This window comes from Aulonocara sp. 'chitande type north' Nkhata Bay, linkage group LG5, assembly GCF_057382095.1.
Source record: "Aulonocara sp. 'chitande type north' Nkhata Bay isolate Kocher_YH1m ecotype deep benthic linkage group LG5, A_spYH_male_GT1.1, whole genome shotgun sequence".
In the NCBI taxonomy this organism is placed as follows: Eukaryota; Metazoa; Chordata; class Actinopteri; order Cichliformes; family Cichlidae; genus Aulonocara; species Aulonocara sp. 'chitande type north' Nkhata Bay.
This window is the reverse complement of record NC_141348.1, coordinates 2,035,247-2,050,377: the sequence shown is the minus strand read 5'-3', so window position 1 is coordinate 2,050,377 and position 15,131 is coordinate 2,035,247. Positions and strand designations below refer to the sequence as shown.

Below are 15,131 nucleotides of genomic sequence, written 5' to 3'. Positions count from 1 at the left end.
ACTGAATTCTAGCACGAGTGAATGAGATGTGTTGGAGTTTGTTGTGTGTTGAGTGGAAACTCTAAAACACTGAGTTTCCTGCTTTGATGTGCGAGTGAATCCTGTACCTAGATACACAACTCTGAATACATCAGAACAAACTTCTTTTGTGAAGTGCATGACAACATGTCACATGTTTTATGATGAAGGGAAAAAGGAAAACTGAATAAATCTGTGGCCTAAATGAGTGAAGAGCACAGACCTGGTGACTAAACTCATAGCTAATAAGACATTAGGGTTATGTTGTGTGTTGTGCAGCTGATGGTTGGTTTGGAGTGAATCTAGCTGATGATTTTTTTTTTTCTCTTCTGTTGTGAAGTTGAGCCTGCCGATTAGTATGATGGTATGATAAACCATGCTAATGGTATGATTTACCCTCCTGAGATGAGGAGCTTGTGTCATGACTTAACAAGGCCTTTTTATTTTGATACTTTCACAGTGCACTGAAAGTTTTGTTTGATAATCTTTGTTATTTTTTATTTCTCATTTTTTTGAACAGGCACTGATTCTGTTTGTCAATTTCTTTTCTTTAAGCAGATCTGCACGTCGGGAATTAAAAGTGCTATACGACTAGTCGAGAAAATTGTTACAAGTGAGTTTCTCCACATTAAAATGGGCTCAGGAGAAAGCCACTTATTTGGGACAATGAAATGAAATGAAAGTCCCGGCCTAAAAAGGATTCAGCGAGGTAATCCGATCTAAAAGTTCTTCTTTTTCTTTTTGAAATGACGTCATTTTGCTGAGAGTGGAAACTAAATGCGACGATAGGTTCCACTATCAGCAAAGAAAGAAAGAATGAATGAATGAATGAATGAGTGAAAGAAAAAAAAAAAACTGATTGGTAAAAGCTGACAAAAGCTGTCAAGACTTTACTGATATAACACGACTGTGTGAAGTTAACCCCCACCTGACAAAAGTTTCCATTCAGATGAGGTGATGAACTAGTAAATTCATCCAGCGTTGGCTGAGCTCGTATCATGTGCTTATCATATTTGTTCTAAGTCATTACACATGTGAATTTTCACTTTATGTGCAGGTAACACAAGAAATTACAGATGAGAGTCGTGTGTTCAGAGTTCTGGGAACAAACAGGTATGTTAACTGTATGTTGACAAGAGCTATCAATCACTGTGAGAAACTAGTAATCCTAGTACATCAGAAGTAATCAGGATAGTATTTTTCTTGATACTATTGTTAATAGACCTGGAAGTGATTTTCAGAGTAGCATGTGGAAGTAGCATGAATACTGCTAGCATTAATGGTAGCGTTAAAGCAGGAGTCACACTAGAGTGTTTGTTCTGTTGGTTACTCAGATCCAAGGATTTAGGAAATGCAGCCTATGTGTTTGCATGCAGCCCTCCAAAGAAAAACAGCCATTAAAGTTACCAACTACCGTCTACCTGACACTTTGTACAGAAAACTACTTTCCTTAGTGCTAATTTTCTTTATGCTAGTACCAAATCACAACAATAGTCACTTCAAGACACTGTATATTGTAAGGTAAAGGCCCTGCAATTATGGTGCACAAAGGTGAAAAACTCCCTTTTAGCAGGTGAAAACCTGAACCAGGCTGGGGGAGGGGCGGGCATCTGCTGCGATTGGTTGGGGGGGTGAGAGGAGGAAGACTGGATAAAGACAATCTGGGGAAGAGAGCCAGAGAATATTCTCAACTAATGATTGAATGCAGAGAGGTGTTTAAATAGATAGTGAGTGAAAAGGGCGACTGAAGAAGAAACACTTGGTGCATCACGGGAACCTGCCAGCAGCCTAGACTTAGGCTAACTAAGGGAGGATTCAGGGAAGAAAGGAAAGTTGTAATCCTAATGTTAAAAGTAGAGAGGGTGTCTGTCCCCCAAACCCAAACTGGAAGCTGGTTCCACAGAAGTGGTGGCTGTAGCTCAGGTGGGGGAGCAGGTCACCTACTCCCCGTCTACATGCCAGATATCCTGCATGAAAGTTGCTCTCCGGTGCATCCGTCAGAGTATGAATGGGTGTGAACGGGTGAATGAGGCAAGCTTTGAGTGCTCAGAGTAGAAAACCACTATATAAGAACCGGTCCATTTACCAAGAGGGGCCTGGAAACCGAAGGGTCTGGCTCCCATTTTACTTTTAAATACTCGGAGCGAAGTGCTCTAATGGGGTGATATGGTACTATAAGGTCATTAAGATAAGACAGGGGCTGATTATTCAAAACCTTTTATGTGAGGATTTTGAATCTTTTATTCTGGAGCCAATAAATGTTCTGTTTCTAGTCCCTGTCAGGACTCTCGCTGCAGCATGTTGGATTAACTGAGAGCTTTTAGGACATCCTGATAATAACCTCAGCACTTCCTTTTGATCATTTTTGTGGGAGGAGGGGACATTAACACCAGGTTTTCTCAAACAATTGACACACAACCTGTGAAAATGAATAATTTCAGTAACTACAAGTGTGTGTTTACATTTGGATCGTATAGATATCTGGCATTAAAGCTCAGTCTTCAGAAAATGTCCTTTCTTTTTGATTTCTTTCAGAGCAGTCTGGAATTGATTTTTGACTAAATAATTAAAACTAATAATAATATATTACTATATTATATTACTAACAAATCCAGGACACCCCTGTTGATCCAGTAGCTCTTAATGAAGTTTGTAATAAGAATCGTGGTGAGTTCATTAGAAATATTTCACTTTTCTTTTTTAAATCAGTCATTACTAAGTGCAAAAACAGTGGGATTATATATGAGAAGGACGGACTCAAAGACTGTCGTGTATCACATATATATTACATCGATGTCCAAAATCAATGCATCATTAATGAAACTGAAACAAAAGTACTGAATTTCATGTGGAAGACCAAACCTCAGCATTCAGGAAAGTCTTATACAGGAGCAAAGATAATGGACGTTACCCGGAGTTTTCCACTGTGAAACCAGGAATAACAGCTTAAAAATGTTTCTGTGATCTAAATCATTGTCAGCCTGGCAGGCAAATAGCGTGGACACCAAAGTTTGTGAACGTGATAACCTGAGAACAAAGACATGTAGGATTTTAAATCGGTACCATAGGTGTGTCTACTGGGAGGCTGAGGCTTGGCGCTGCTGGCTGCCAGTACTAAGTATTATTATACAACCCTTATTTTAGTTGATCTTATCTTCTTTCCTTGTGTTTCAGTTAGTTTTTACTCAAACTGGGTGTAGAAGGAATCCCTGCAAAGGTTTCTTTTTCTTCTGTGTTATGTTTTATGTATTTCTCAGCTCTTTGCTTCCTTTTTTCTACTTTAAACTTGTTTGTATGCTGTTGTGTAAATGTTCACACTTATCATAAAGTTTAAAAAAGTAGTAGGCGTGGTGATGAGCAGGAACAGGAGTAAAACTCCAGTAAGTGTACCAGTACTGTACCAGTGTGTAGCATTAAAGTCAAACTACAGTGGTTGTAGTATCAGTAGAGTAGTGTTAGTACTAGAGGTGGGAGGAGTAGAAGCAGGTGGAGGCACTGGCTTTAGGTTAGTACTGCCTTTCTCTGGCTCTCCTTTACAACTCATCTCCTTCTCATTTGCTGACACTGTGCAGAGACATCATCCTTCAGAGCACACCGACTGATGACCCGTCAGCACTGAGCAGCCTGTACATCCTGACATGACACGAAAGCAGCTACTGAGAGAGGACACGGGGCTTCTCTTTCGACGGTGTTACCAAAGAAAAGCACAGCCTGTCTGTAACTGTGGGGTGGAAACGATGCTCTGTTTCACTGAGGCTGTGCCAGGAAATGGTTCAATGCTGGGAATGACAAATGTTAGGAAGGTATCCTGCTGACTGTCCAGCCTTCACCTGTACACAAGACACCTGTCAAGGTCCTCGCTGGGGTTATAGTTGATAAAGCTTTCTAGCTTTTCTTGTCTATTCAGCTTACCTGCTTAAATCAGACCTTTCTGTTAAAGCTAATGCAGACTCCACTGATCCGCCCGCTCAGTGTGGACGGGAGAATAACCTGAACATGGCCTCTGGGACATCATCATACTGATGTTATGAAGCGCGCAGTCAGGTTTTCTTCTTGATCAGACTGAGGGGCAGACTGAGTGTGTTTTGGTGCCTCAACATTCAGTCATATTCTGTAAAGCCATTTTCTGTCTGCATGCTGCACATAAACTCTTTGGACCAGAGTGCTGTGACACCTACACCTTACACCTGCAGGAGCTGCTCGGCCATAGAAAGCTGCTCTGTGAAGTGCACGGCTTTTTTGCCAGTGTTGATTTTATGGGTTTAATGTAATAACTAATTTTTCACATCATCGTCTGAGTCGTAATCCCAACGAGGAAACCTGGAATGTAAAACTTGATGGACGCTCCAGCTGAAGAGTGAAGTGTCAGACTTTTAATGGATCTTTCAAGCATTAGCGTACTTACAATGGCAGAAACAGTGCCACGTCTAAAGCATAGGAGCCATCTTCATCTCATTCTTCCCATTTCATGCAAGTTTCTTTCTCATCCTCAGATGGACAGAATTTGGTTTGCTGACTTCATTCAGTCACACCATACTAGAGCATAAAAAGTGGAAATAAACTGGTCAGTAAGAAAGTGTGATGCTTGAAAGTATAGCGTAAGGACAGCAGCAGCACTGCATTTACAGCTGATATGATGACTTCAGCATCTTTAAAGAACTGTGAAGGAATTATCAGTGCTAACACAACCTTAAGCACGTGATGTGACCGTATACACTGCTTACACTTTCAGTATCCTTACTTAAAGAGAACATCTCAGAAAAAAGTACAGTTAGCAAGAAGCTTTGAGAACAAGGCAGTGTTATTGTATGCTAACCACCGTGGTGGTGTAGCTTGTCCTGATAAAAAGTGAATGTGGTCACATTATACTTGTTAACTAAAATGAAAAAATAAAATAATTCCACTACATGGGTAAAGATATTTATGATATTTATGGAAAGGATACTATAAAAGTAACACTGGCCTTTCCATGAGAGAAACTTGAAGTACAGTATGCATGTTGAGATTAATGTTTTTTTAATATGTTTTTGCTACTATGTGAAGATGTGATGTTATTAACAACACAGAATAGACAGAAATAAAGATTTTCATACTCTTGGAGTTTTATGAAGAGTTTGTTGGGTTGTTCTTCTTTGAATGTGTGGATCGATGCTTCTGCGATTTATATCTTAATCCTTCAATTTGTAAAAAACATTTTGAATTCCGTTTGAGAAGATAAATGAAGGTTCTTGCGTTCAAGTGGAGGCTCTAGCAGACTGAGAAAGTAACTGCATAACTGTGTTATTCCTGCACCCATAGCAGCAAGTAAGTGAAGGCAGTGATGAGGGCTGATGAGTTCTCAGATCACTCAGTCAGTCTCTGAGCGTCACCTTTATTGTGATCGCGCACTTTAAGCTTTCATGCCTGTATTTTTGCACAGTTGTGATAATACTGTATTGAAAGAAATCTGTGCACCGACGAACATGGGGTGGCTTTGCTCAGGTAGTAGAGGAAGGTGCTTCAATCCCCGTCTGCATGCCAAATATCCCTGGGCAAGATACCAACGCAGAGTTGCTCTCCGAATGTGTGTGAACATTACACAGAAAGTGCTTACAGAGAAAAGTGCTTGCGTACACCTGAATGAGGCAAGTTCTTTAAAGTGCTTTGAGTACTATATAAGAACCAGTCCATTTACATCGCCAAAGCACTCAATACTCTCTTTACGAAGTTCTCTGTAGTTTGTTTCTCCAGCACCATATTTGACCGTGGTCAAGTGAGCCCTCACTTACGACGACACAGTCAAGCCAGCCGCACCTAAAATGTTGTTGCACTATTCTTATGCATATTACGGTACGGGTGCCGACTGGCTTAGAAAAGCAGTCTTTTGTGTCCTGACACTATTGTACTTCACAATCCACTCCCAGTTTTGGTTCATCTCCACTTTTCACCCTGTGATCCACAGCAAAAATTACTGTACGATTCAGAGAAAATTTACAGTAAAATTTACCCAATATACAGTACTGTACTTTTAATATCCTCATCTTTGAGCTCAGATTACAGGAAAACTGTAAGAGGTGACACTGATATTTCACTGGATTCTGACTCTGGGTGACCCCCACTCTTCACCCTGTGATCCACACCCCAAATTACTGTACTGTTTCTGAGATTGCTGTGTTAACCCTCTCAAGGCAGGCGTTGCAGATTTGCAACAGTTAAAAGCTAACAACCTGATCACCCCACATACATATTTCATGAGTTTTTTACTCAGAAGTACCACTGCAGGTATTATTTTGTGCATTAGCAACAAAAACTTTATTTGAGCCTGTGAGGGTTAAGCATGAGTATGACAAAGGCTAAGAAAATATACTGCCTACAATAATATCAAATTTAAACAACAAATTACAAAATTGCCACACCTGCTGTTATTGCCAGGTGTTCGATAGAGCATTATTTAGTCATAAAAAATACATATCATTGAAATATCATCAGTAAAAGAAATACTCTCACTATGTAAGACATGTTAGCAAATTCAGTTAATAAATAATGTATCAAATCTATACAGATGTTTGAAGGTATATTGCAAAGCATGTTTGTTTCTTATGGCTTACAAATGTGTTTGCCTTTAACATAATTTACATTTCATTTATACAGTTTCACAGACGAAACAAAATAGGTTTCCTGAACTGTTCTTCGTGGCCCAAATTTTGAATCCTTTTGAGGGTGATGCATTATCCATGAAGGTGGGAAATTTGTTCGTCGATCTCTGACCCTCGCTGACTCTGACGCCTCCTAATTCTGCTTCCAACCTTGCTGATTAATTTGTTGTCACTGATGCTGTCACCAGTTGTACACAACATCTCTGTTTGTCCACCAGTCTAATCTGTAATTCAGGTGAACCCAGAATTACCTGCATCTTTGTAATGTTTCAGAAAATATACACTATATGTTGATGGGCTTTGTCCCACTTTTCTTTCCTTTATAAGTAAGAATCTCTGTGGTTTTAATGACAATTCATATACAGATTGTGGAGGACATTTTATTCAACACTCAAAAAAGTTCCTCACCAGCAGACTGTAGTACAATTTCAGCCCACCGTTAATAAACCCATCCAATGCAGCGTTATCAGAGAAATTATCCAAGTGTTATGTTTGTATGTACTGGTAATCTATTTATCATTTATCATGATTCCTGCTCTGATGATTACTTACTTCTCCTTCTGTAATTTAACAGATAAAGGATGTTGAACATTAAGCTCCAAACAGGATGAATGAGGAAGACCACAGAGGAGAATCGTGGATGTAGTGAAAGAATATATGCAGATGGTTTTTTTCATGGTGGAGGAGCAACTTCTGATACCATCTTAAAGAAAAAACACATAAAATTGAAGAGTAAAAATAATGACAACAATATGTCTAAATTTTTTATTAAGTTTTTAGAGCAAATGCAGTCTTGTCATGGTCAGAGTTGCCCACTCATGTTTAACTAATTCAAATACAATTACTGCATTTAAATGCTTATGTTCTAATAAAAGGCATCGTTTAATACTTCTGCCATGACAACCCAAATAAATCAATGAGAGGGAAACGGGAAGATTAGTCATCAGGCAAGGTTTACTGTTCATTTACCATGCCTTGATAACAGTAAGCTTAACAAAAGAAAAATGTTGGCGACGAGAACCGGTGTTCTGTCAAAACATCCTACCGTAGCGTAAATTTATAGTCTTGTCTATCAATCCGTGCTAACTTATCAGAATATGCTACCTTACATGGTAAATGGCTCTGTCGTATAGGTAGCGTGTTCAGATGACCCAATCACACTATTAAAACATGCTTCCTGCTGGGATTTATATAGGTAGCATGTTCAGATGGTCCAATCACACGATTAAAACATGCTTCCTGCTGGGATTTATATAGGTAGCATGTTCAGATGGTCCAATCACACGATTAAAACATGCTTCCTGCTGGGATTTATATAGGTAGCATGTTCAGATGACCAAATCACACTATTAAAACATGCTTCCTGCTTGGATTTATATAGTTAGGATGTTCAGATGACCCAATCACACTATTAAAACATGCTTCCTGCTGGGATTTATATAAGTAGCATGTTCAGATGGCCCAATCACACAACATTAATTATGGTGGGGGGGTGGACAATGGCTATTACACTCAATGCACTCCAGCTGACTTACCTTGGTATTAATGACGACGTACTCACAGTTTGGCGGCTTGAAAATAGCCAAATCTTGCACCCAGCCATTTGTAAATTGGATGTGCGCCTCCAGTGACTTGTAATTACAAAACTGGTTCGCAGTGTAAGCGCTTACTCCACAAACAAGATACGTGAAGATATCAGGGTAGGACAGTGGCGGTAAGTTGTCTGGGTCTTTACTCCACTGCCGTATTTCATATGGGTCCAGATTTGCGATGCACTCTAATTTTTTCAAGTGCTGCTGCTTCGCCTCAGGACGCAATCGGTCTCTATACCGTCCGTTTTCTTTGGAGCTGCTTTTAAGCATGTTTCATGTCGTCGTCGTTCCAACACGATGCGTTTGTTTTGATTTGTGGACCCGGAAAATGGCGCAATACATTGCGGCGTGAACCAGGTGTAGGACTGAACTCTCCCACACACATCACATCACTATAAGACTGGACTCTCACACACATCACATCACTATAAGACTGGACTCTCACACACATCACATCACCACACACACTGGTTTTTCTTCATGTGCACTTCCTTATAATCTCTTTCTGCTATTTGCACATTTTTACTGTAAATTTCTAAGTTAAATCTGTACATTTTGTAATAACCTGTAAATTGTAAATACTGTAAAACCACTGTCATTTAATGGTCGGGCATTGCACAGCTACAAGCATTTCACCTCATGTCATACTGGGTATGGTTGTGTGTGTGACAAATAAAATTTGAATTTGAATTTGAAAGTCTTTCCAGGTGAGTTTGATCCAGGAGGGTCTGAAGCCAGAGTCAGACAGAGACTGTGCAGAGACTGTAGAAGGACAGAGCAGCAGCAGAGCAGTCCAGATACACTGATGATCCTCTGTCAGATCCAGAGGGACACACAGGGATGATGCTGGACTCTACATTGTGTCTGACAGTGGAGCTGTTCTCAGAGCAGTTCACTCTGCAGCACTGACAGTCATCTGCACTTCTTCTCATTCCTCTGTCAGTCACTGCTGGATGAAGCTCTCCTCTCCGCCTCCCAGTAACATGGCCCAGTCAGAGCGTCTCTACACACAAGCTGCTGCTGCTTCAACCTCTCTGGATCATCAGGACACAGCTCCTCCTCTCTCAGCACACACACCGTCCTGTTTACCATCATGTCCACCACCTGCAGAGAGAAGAAGGAAGAGCAGAGGAGATAAACGAGTGTTTCCAGAGACTCTTCATCAGCTGTCAGTCAGTGATGCAGCACATCCAGTATAAAGAGCAGCAGGGACTTCAGTGCTGGGACTGTACTAGGACTCATTGTTGCTTCACTTTTTCTAATCTTTGGATTTTTATTGAAGTTGATGAAAATGTTTTTCCCTCCTAGTTTGAGTTTGGACTTTCATTCATTAGAAGAACCTTGGTGTGTCCACTCTGAGCTCTGTAGGAACCCCAACAACAAGCCCAACAATCCAGATGGACGGTTCCAGCTGTTAACTGGAGGAATTCCATCCATTTGAATAAATTTTCTTCATGACTATGTTTGTCTTGAAGATGTAAGAAGATCACATGGTGCTTTTTATTGTGTTGGTTTGTTTCCTGTCTCTTGGATGGAGCCCAGCTGTGCGTGGCCCCTGGGCCTGTGGTCAGAGTGTGTGCTGGATAATCCAGCCCAGGATGAGGCCAAACTGACATGGGATGAAATGTCTGTCACATAATTGAGCTTAGTGTAGTTTCACTTCTGCACAATTTAAAAACAACCAAAACTTTGTTCTGTCTTTTCTATGTTATACTGTAGACTTTCTTTGATACTGTGTCCAAAAGGAGCAGCTTTTACTTTGAAGGGGAAGCGTCTCTGTTTCCTCTTCAGGTTGGATGATGGAAGCAAATGAGTGTGTGATGTTCTTTCAGTGTTGCACTTTGTAGACGCTCCCTGAGCACTGGTCTCACAGCCAGCTGCACATAGAGACCAGTGTTGTTAGTCCAGGTCAGAAGATGACTTGTTGGAATGAAAATGAGCTTGTAGTTTGTCTGCTTTAATAATGTGACTGGAAAAAGGTGTTGGACTTCAAATATGTCCATTTCTTTCACACTTCACCTTTAAAAGTGAAGCCTTGTGGTTCCTGGAAGGAAAAACACGACTTTTTCAAGTCTTTGACCTTTTTTTATGAGAAATGTACGACTTTAATGTGAAACATTCAGAGTTTTTTCTCTTGTTGTGTTTGTTTGAAGCTGCTTCCTGTTGGCTTCAGCTGTTTGGAGTTTCCATTTTCTAAACTTCTACATTCTGAACCTTCTTCAGCTCTGAACAGATGATGAAACACTGAATAATTTCAAGCTCACACTTTGTCTAATAAACTTACATCTTTCATTCTTTATACAGATTGAGGAGCTGTGGTTTGTCAGAGATCAGCTGTGATTATCTGGCAGCAGCACTGAAGTCCAACCCCTCCCATCTGAGACAGCTGGAGCTGAGCTCCAACAACAAGCTGCAGGATTCAGGAGTGAAGCATCTGTGTGGTTTCCTGGAGAGTCCAGGATGTGGACTTGAAACTCTGAGGTCAGTCAGCATGTTTTAGTTGTGCTGAGATGAATATGATGTGAAAGTTGTGCTGACACTAAACTGCAGACATCAGGCTGATATTATACTGATCCACACTGAGGATCTTCATGGTAAAGTCTGTTTTCTTCTTCTCTGGTTTAGTCCATTGACTGCAGCAGAACAATGTTCACATTTCAAACAGTGAGACTCAACGTATGGCCCGCGGCCCACACGCGGCCTGCCCACCTTTCCTGATTCAGAGAGAGGGGACCCTGATTAACTGTGTAGTGTTCTTCCTCACAGTTCTAAGTATCAGACACAACAATGAATAATCCACAGCTGACTGTCTTTAGCAGGTCAAAGGTCACGGCACACAGCAGACAGTGGGAAATATTATAATTCTGATCATTTATCAGCACATATCCATATGTATAAAAACAAAGCTGACACTGTGAGACTTGATCAGAGGTGTGATCATCACAGCAGAGGCCTTTGTGTCAAAGTCACTGAGGATCAAACAGAAACACATGAAGCAGATTTTCCTGTTCTGGCTTTTTATAGCAGATAACCTTCAAAATATTCTGCAGTCCATCAAAAACTGAAGCAAACCATGAATCAACATGTGAACATGAGCTGATGCTGCTGAAGTGAAGCAAAGTTACAGAGGTTTGATTACAGACACAGCTGAGAGTTTGTAATCTGTCATCATTTTAAAAGGTTTACATTTCTTCAGTATTGAACAGCAGAAATGAGGCTTTGTTTTGGGAGGCCGACAGCAGTGAACACAACAGCAGACTGGTGCGTAATAAGCAGTGAATAATGCAGGAAACAGATTTTTGAAGGTAAACTGTTCTTGAAGTACACTGAGAGAGAAAGAGCTGTGCAGGAAGTAAACGTCAAAGTCAGAGAGAATTCATGACGATGTTCATCAAACGTAAAGCGTAGTTTGGATCTTCTTCTGCTGCTGGTTCAGTCAGTTTTGGTTGGAGACAGATGAAACCTGCAGCTTCAGGATCTGTGAGCTGTCCACTTTCAGCCCCGACGGCGTGTCCGTGTACGTGCCGTCGAGTGAACGATCCACGCTCTGTGTTTCCATCTTTGTGTGTTTAGCTGCTCTCATTTACTGTTTTATCTGTTTGCTTGTTGTTGAAATACTTTTGGGAGCTTTAACCTGAGATTCTGGCAAAATACATTTATATTAAAAATCGATTCAGGATTGAATGAATCAACATCGCTTTATTCAAATTAAAACCATTTAAATAGGAAAATCCATTTTTTTACAGCCGCCTCTAATGCTGGGTAATGTCAGCTGGTTCATGAGCAGCTGGCTGTGAGGCTCAGGGAGCGTCTACAAAGTGCAACACTGAAAGAACATCATCCATAAATATTGAGTAATAACTGGACTCTCATACAGCGAGACTCAACTGCCTTTAAACATCAGCTTATCCTGCTGATCCAAGTCCAACACTGAGTTTGTAAAAACATGTTTGTCAATCATTTTGTTTGGTTTCTGAGGAAAATGATTCAATAACTTGCTGCTAATACACAACATTTCATCATATTTCCTCATAACCCTCTTTTGTGTGACCATTTGATCCCATTTGAATTTGCAATAAAGGATCCACAGAGTTTGGTGACAATAATGACAGTAGATGTTTGTGTGAAAATGCTGGAAGCAAATGAGTGTGTGATGTTCTTTCAGTGTTGCACTTTGTAGACGCTCCCTGAGCACTGGTCTCACAGCCAGCTGCACATAGAGACCAGTGTTGTTAGTCCAGGTCAGAAGATGACTTGTTGGAATGAAAATGAGCTTGTAGTTTGTCTGCTTTAATAATGTGACTGGAAAAAGGTGTTGGACTTCAAATATGTCCATTTCTTTCACACTTCACCTTTAAAAGTGAAGCCTTGTGGTTCCTGGAAGGAAAAACACGACTTTTTCAAGTCTTTGTCCTGTTTTTATGATAAATGTATGACTTTAATGTGAAACATTCAGAGTTTTTTCTCTTGTTGTGTTTGTTTGAAGCTGCTTCCTGTTGGCTTCAGCTGTTTGGAGTTTCCATTTTCTAAACTTCTACATTCTGAACCTTCTTCAGCTCTGAACAGATGATGAAACACTGAATGATTTCAAGCTCACACTTTGTCTAATAAACTTACATCTTTCATTCTTTATACAGATTGAGTTACTGTGGTTTGTCAGAGATCAGCTGTGATTATCTGGCAGCAGCACTGAAGTCCAACCCCTCCCATCTGAGACAGCTGCACCTGAGCTGGAACAACAAGCTGCAGGATTCAGGAGTGAAGCATCTGTGTGGTTTCCTGGAGAGTCCAGGATGTGGACTTGAAACTCTGAGGTCAGTCAGCATGTTTTAGTTGTGCTGAGATGAATATGATGTGAAAGTTGTGCTGCTCTTTGGTCCCAATAAGAGATTTCCACACAAACGCCTCATCAGTGGGACTCTCAGAGCTACCAGCCCTTTGCTACAATCACAAAGCTCTTCATTGAAATCAATGATATCAAAGCTGGAATCAAATGAGTCCAAGTCTTCTGCTGATTCAGCATCACATTCATCTTTGCTCCTTGTTCTGCATCCCCACCATGGACTTCATTCCTTTCCAAGCCAGCCTTGAGTGTCCTTTATTCAGCTCATCCTCTGCTTTACTTTTACACCTGATTTTAGCTGCTTTATCTCTCTTTCAACAAGTTTCTGTGCCTCAATCTTTTTCTTCTCTCCCTCATAACAAGACAGCTTCTTCTGCCTGAGAACATGTTGGAGTGATTTACTAATCCAGGGCTGCTTATTGGGGAAAATACTTCCTGTTTTCAAAGTAATTCCCATTTTTCCCAGAAAGAAATGTAAGTAGAAATCGATGATCTAAGTGAGAACATGAGCCTTTAAAAAGTCCCAGTGGGTGCAGTCAAAGCAGTCCCTCAGTCCCAGTATAGAGTCTTTGGTCCAGACTGGAACAACTGTGTGCCCAGTTTGAGCTCTCTTCAGTCCTGTGACCTGACAGACCCAGAGGGGCCATCACATCATAATAATAATAATAAACTTTATTTATAAAGCACACTTAAAAACCAAGGGTATGCCAAGGTGCTTAACAAATAAAATAGAGTATATGAGGAGGATAATAGAAATAGGACCAAAGCAAGTACTAAATATGCAAGCAGATAACTGTCACTAATACATAGGAAAGCAACAGGTACAGAGCAAACAAGAATTTAAATGAGCATAAAAGTGCGTGATATAAAATCATAAAAGAAATATTAACTAGAGGGAAAGGCAAGATTGAATAAGTGGGTTTTTAATCGTGATTTGAACAGTGCATCACATTTAGAAGCTCCCCTAATGGAGCCACAACACATGTCCAACACTTAGTCTGTCTTGTTGGACCAACTGGAAGAAATGATTCAAGGACTTAGTCACAGAACAGAGATTCAAATCTCCAAAATCCAACTGGCTGCATCAGGACATATAGTCTGAAACTCTGCACAGTTTCCTGTTTGAAGCTGCTTCCTGTTGGCTTCAGCTGTTTGGAGTTTCCATTTTCTAAACTTCTACTTTCTGAACCTTCTTCAGCTCTGAACAGATGATGAAACACTGAATGATTTCAAGCTCACACTTTGTCTAATAAACTTACATCTTTCATTCTTTATACAGATTGAGGAGCTGTGGTTTGTCAAAGATCCTGGACCTGAGCTGGAACAACCTGGAGTATTCAGGAGTGAAGCAGCTGTCTGATCTTCAGCAGAGTCCAGACTACAGACTGGAGACTCTGAGGTCAGTAGAGTGATGGAGTGAGTGGGTGGTGCTGTCAGCAGTATTGTACTAAACACAGTCAGTATGAAACAAAGATCCAGTGTTTCCTGTAAAGCTGCCGCTTCTCAGTGAAGCTGTGAGAGGAGAATGGTGACAGGCTTCAGGATTGGACACAAACACTTCCTGTTTCTGACCTTTATGGTCACCATAGTAACGGCTGACACGCTCTGATCAAACGCTGTCAACAGCCAATCAGCTCTCTGAACAAAGCAGCACGCAGACCAATGACTGCATTCATTTCCAAGTTTAAAGCAGTGAAGAACACAGGAAGAATTTAGTGAGAGCAGATGTTTGGATGGAATTCCTCCAGTTAACAGCTGGAACCGTCCATCTGGATTGTTGGGCTTGTTGTTGGGGTTCCTACAGAGCTCAGAGTGGACACACCAAGGTTCTTCTAATGAATGAAAGTCCAAACTCAAACTAGGAGGGAAAAACATTTTCATCAACTTCAATAAAAATCCAAAGATTAGAAAAAGTGAAGCAACAATGAGTCCTAGTACAGTCCCAGCACTGAAGTCCCTGCTGCTCTTTATACTGGATGTGCTGCATCACTGACTGACAGCTGATGAAGAGTCTCTGGAAACACTCGTTTATCTCCTCTGCTC

The 15,131-nt window shown here is 40.7% G+C and overlaps 1 long non-coding RNA gene across 1 annotated transcript; it reads left to right on the top strand.

Annotated features, from left to right (window-relative positions):
* The first annotated feature begins 955 nt into the window (after nucleotides 1-955).
* On the top strand, nucleotides 956-5,089 carry LOC147329630 (uncharacterized). The gene is made up of 3 exons (XR_015128981.1): nucleotides 956-972; nucleotides 1,076-1,131; nucleotides 3,591-5,089. It is a non-coding gene; the product is annotated as an uncharacterized LOC147329630 (long non-coding RNA).
* The last annotated feature ends 10,042 nt before the right edge of the window (nucleotides 5,090-15,131 follow it).